The sequence below is a fragment of the Aotus nancymaae genome, unplaced genomic scaffold, assembly GCF_030222135.1.
Source record: "Aotus nancymaae isolate 86718 unplaced genomic scaffold, 86718_ANA_hifiasm-v0.15.2.pri h1tg000053l, whole genome shotgun sequence".
In the NCBI taxonomy this organism is placed as follows: Eukaryota; Metazoa; Chordata; class Mammalia; order Primates; family Aotidae; genus Aotus; species Aotus nancymaae.
The window spans coordinates 20,210,944-20,216,354 of NW_026988467.1; positions in this window are offsets into that span (position 1 = coordinate 20,210,944).

A 5,411-nucleotide genomic window follows, 5' to 3' on the forward strand; every position below is an offset into this window, starting at 1 on the left:
GCTCACTGCAGCCTCCACCTTCTGGGCTCAAGCAATTCTCCTGCCTCAGCCTCCCAAGTAGCTGGGACTACAGGCACACATCCAGCTCATTTTTTTTTTTTTTTTTTTTTTTGGATTTTTAGTAGAGATGGAGTTTTACCGTGTTGCCCAGGCTGGTTTCAAACTCCTGAGCTCAGGTAGTCCACCCATCTCAGCCTCCCAAAGTGCTAGGATTACAGGCGTAATCCACTGCGCCTGGCCCCTTCTCTCATTTCTAAGGTTTCACCATTGAGTTTGATATTTGCTGTAGAAAGTAATTCCTGTGTGTTCTTATTTAGCTATCAGGTTTCTAAAAATCATGAATGAGTGTTGAATTTTTCAAGTGTTTTCCCTGTATCTATGGAGATGGTCACATGGGTTTTTCCTTTAATTTGTTAATGTGAAGAATTGCATTGATTGCTAAGTAAGAATACACAGGAACCATCACCATATCACGTTAGAAAATTTTCATCACACCCTCATAAGACCCTGTGTCCATCAGCAGTCATTCTGCTTCTCTTCTCCCCAACAGCCTTAAGTAACCACGAATCTCTATAAATTTGCCTATTCTGGATTTTTTATATAAGTGAGATCATATAGCTTGGGCATGGTGGCTCACACCTGTACTCCCAGTACTTTGGGAGGCCAACCCAGGAGGATCACTTGAGCCGAGGAGTTTGAGATCAACCTGGAGAACATAGTTAGACCTTGTCTCTACAAAAAAATCAAAAAATTAGCTGTAGATTGTTTTCTTTACTTTCTTGTTGAAGTCCTTTGCAACAAAAAAGTTTCTAATTTTAATGAAGTCCAATTTATCTATTTTCTTCCTTTTGTTGCTTGTGCTTCTGGTGGTGTCATATTTAAGAAATTGTTACTTTGAAAGGCCAAGGCAGGAGGATCATTTGAGGCCAGGAGTTCAAGATCAGCCTGAGCAATACAGGAAGACCCTGTCTCTATAAAAAAAATTAAAATTAACTGAGCATGGTGGCAGGCATGTGCCTGTAGTCCCAGCTACACAGGAGACTGAGGCAGGAGGATTGCTTGAGCCCAGGAGGTCGAGGCTGTGGTGAGCTGTATTCACACCACTGTACTCTAGCCTGGGCAATAGGTGAGACCCTGTCTCAAAAAAAGAAAAGAAATTGTTGCCTAATATAAGGTCACAAAGATTTATGCCTATGCTTTTTTCTAAAAGTTTTATAGTTTTGGCTCATATATTTAGAGCCAATTTGTATAAGTTGTAAAATCGGGACGTTCACTAGCTTCGTTTTTCTTACTGAGATTATCTTGGCTATTCCAAGTCCCTCGAATTTCCTTACGAATCTTAGGATCAGCTTGTCAATTTCTGTAAAGAAGCCAGTTGGAATTTTGATGGTGGCTACATTGAATCTGGAAGTCAATTTGGGGAATATTGCCATTTTAACAATATTGTGTCTTCCAATCCATGAATATAAAATGTCTTTCCATTTACTTAGGTATTCTTTAATTTTGTTCAATTAAAATACAAAGTATTATTTAGTTTTTTTGTAGTTTTCAGAGTATAAGTTTTGCATTCTTTTGTTAAATCTATCCCTAAGTATTTTATTTTTGGTGTTATTGTAAAAGACCATGTTTTCTTTCTTTTTTTTTTTTAACTTTTTTTTTTTTTTTAAGACAGGGTTTCGCCATGTTGGTCAGGCTGGTCTTGAACTCCCGACCTCGGGTGATCCACCCACCTTGGCCTCCAAAGTGCTTGGATTGCAGGCGTGAGCCACCACGCCCGGCCCCAAGACCATGTTTTCTTAATTTTATATTTTGTATTGTTCATTGCTAATGTATAGAAATACTACTGATTTTTGTATACTGATCTTGTATCCTACAACCTTATTAAACTCATTTATTCTGTTTTTTAATGGATTTCTTAGGATTTTCTATGTTATCTGCAACTAGAGATGATTTTATTTCTTCCTATCAATCTGGTTGCCCCCACACTATTTTCTTGTCTAATTGTCTTGGCTGGAACCTCCAGTATGGAGGGAGTGGATATCCTTGTCTTGTTTCTGATCTTGGGGCCAGGGTTGGGGGAGAAGCATTCGCATTCAGTATCTCTCCATTATGTATGACACTAACTGTGGGTTTTTCATAGATGCTCTTTATCAGGTTGAGAAAGTTCTTTTCTAGTCCTAGTTTCTTGATTTTTTTTTTTATAAGATGGGGTTTCACCATGATGATGGCCAGGCTGGTCTTGAACTCCTGACCTCAGGTGATCCACCCACCTCGGCCTCTCAAAGTGCTGGGATTATAGGCGTGAGTCACCGAGCCCAGTCTCTTGATTTTTTTAAAATCATGAAGGGGTATTAATTTTTTTCAAGTTTTTTCTGCATCTATTAAGATGATCATGTGGTTTTTGTCCTTTATTTTACAGATATATGTATTACCCTAATTGATTTTTGGATGTTAAACCAATCTTGTGTTCCTGAGATAAGTCCAATGGAGTGTAATTCTTTTTATTTATATAGTGCTAGATTTGGTTTGCCTGCGTTTTGTTGAAAATTTTTGTATCTTTATTTGTAAGAGCCCTCATGCCCATTTATAATTAATCCCATTCCTACTCCTAACCTCAGGCAATCACAGTCACAAATATCCTTTCTTTCTGAGGCAGTATCTTACTCTGTCACCCAGGCTGGAGTGCAGTGGTGCCATCTCAGCTCATTGCAACCTCTGCTTCCTGGGTTCAAGCGATTCTCCTGCCTCAGCAGCCCAAGTTGCTGGGACCACAGGCACGCACCACCATACCTGGCTAGTTTTGTTTGTTTTCTGTAGAGACTAGTTCTCACTATGCTGCCCAGGCTGGTTTCGAACTCCTGAGCTCAGGTAATCCACCTGCCTTGGCCTCTCAAAGTGCTGGGATTACAGGCGTGAGCCAGTGTGCCTGGCCCTTTCTAGGTTTTCCTATTCTGCACATCTCATATACATGGAATCACATGTGATCTTTTGTGATTGGCTTCTTTCATTTAGCACCATGTTTTTGAGAATCATAGTGTATCATGAATCAGTACTTCATTCCTCTATATAGTTGAATAGTATTCCATTGTATGAATCCAATACATTTTGTCTATTTGTTCACCAGTTGATGGATATTTAGGTATTTCCAGTTTGGGGCTATTATGAATGAATAATGCTGCTAGAAACATTTCTGTCCAAGTCTTGTCTTCGTGTAGATATAGTTTTCATTTCTCTTGAAGTAGAAATGATCCTACTTAAAGTAGGAATAATGCTATACCTAGGAGTAAAATTACTGGGTCTTCTGGTAGTTTCATGTTTTTCTTGTTGAGGAGCTGCCAAACTGTTTTCCAAAGTAGCTGCAAATTTCACAACCCCAACAATGTATGAGGGTTACTTGGGAACGTCTGAGTGTTTCCTCATCTATAAAGTGGTAACAAGACTGATTGATTTCCTGAAGTTGTGGTGAGCATTAACTGAGATTATGGTGTATAAAGGCCAGGAAGCTTCCCAAAATGACCAACCCCCTTCCCGGTATACATACAATTCCTGTAATGTATACCAATCACAATTGTTACATTATTTATAATAATTATTATTATTTTGAGACAAAGTCTCACTCTATTGCCCAAGCAATTCTAGTGCCTCAGCCTCCTGAGTAGCTAGGATTATAGGCGCATGCCATCATGCCCAGCTAATTTTTGTATTTTCAGTAGAGACGGGGCTTCACCATGTTGGCCAGGCTGCTCTCAAACCCCTGGCCTCAGGTGATCTACCACCTGCCTCGGCCTCCCAAAGTGGTGGGATTACAGGTGTGAGCCACTGCGCCTGACCTATAATTATATTTGTATGTTTTGTGTTTTGTGAGCTTCTTAAAAATGGGGACTAGGTCTTATTCATATTTATCTTCTCAGTGCCTAACATGTAACAGATATTCAATAAGCCATAACAATATCTATATGCAAAGTACTAATGCTTACACGTTAATGTCAAGAAAACTACAAAAAAGGCTCTTAAACTGGGCCTTGTAGAATAAGTAGGCGCCCACTCAGCTGAAATGGAGCCAGGCATCCTAGGTGGAAGGAACAGCGTGTGGACAGGCCGGGAAGAGGGAAGACTGATTTCCGGAGCTGACAAGGAAGCCCAGTGTGGCAATGGGTGGTGGGAAAGGGCGGCCAGGGAGGCCACCAGTGAGGTAGAGGAAGCCAATAGGAAGACTGTAAGTGGCCATTTATACCATGCAAAAGGGTTAGAACTTCATCCTGAGGGCAGAGAGGAGCCATGGATGGGCATTAAGCAGGAGAGTAATGTGATTAGAACTACATTTTAGAAAGATCTCTCTGGGGTAGCAGAAGGCATGAGTTCTCAAACTTCAGCTGCATTAGAATCACCTGGGGGGGTGGTGCTCAAGGAGACTCAGAATTCTGAGTCCCACCCCATGAGTTTCTTATTCAGCAGGTCTGAGGCAAGGTCTCTCTCTTTTTTTTTGGGACAGTCTCACTCTGTTGCCCAGGCTGGAGTGCAGTGGTGTGATCTCACTGCATCCTCTGCCTCCTGTGTTCAAGCGATTCTCCTGCCTCAGTCTCCTGAGAAGCTTGGATTACAGGCGCCCACCACCATGACCGGCTAATTTTTTAATATTTTTAGTAGAGATGGGGTTTCACCATGTTGGCCAGGCTAGTCTTGAACTCCTGACCTCAAGTGATCCATCACACCCATCCTGAGGCATGGTCTTTTTTTTTTTGAGACGGAGTTTCGCTTTTGTTACCCAGGCTGGAGTGCAATGGCACGATCTCGGCTCACCGCAACCTCCGCCTCCTGGGTTCAGGCAATTCTCCTGCCTCAGCCTCCTGAGTAGCTGGGATTACAGGCACGCGCCACCATGCCCAGCTAATTTTTTGTATTTTTAGTAGAGACGGGGTTTCACCATGTTGACCAGGATGGTCTCGATCTCTTGATCTCGTGATCCACCCGCCTCGGCCTCCCAAAGCGCTGGGATTACAGGCGTGAGCCACCGCGCCCGGCCGAGGCATGGTCTTGAATATACAAGTCTCACATTTCCAGGTGATACTGCTGCTGGTGGTCTGAGGACTACAGTTGGATCCACTGAGGTAGAGGGTGGGACGGAGAGTATGGGCAGCAAGACCATTCTGGAAGCTGTGGAAATAGCCCAGATGGGAGGAGACAGAGCCATCGTTGATCACATTTTAGATCTGGGTGCTGTGAATTTTTCAGCACCTTAATGGTGAGATTGCAGCCGTGGTGGTAAGACGCTGTTCCTTGGAGGGACATCCACCAGGCAATCATGTGTCCCTGGCAATGGTCAGGACAGCCCCTGACACCCCGCCTGGAGGGACCGATCCACAGTCGGTAATGAGCTTCAGAAAGCACGACAAAGACAAGAAGCCCAGAGC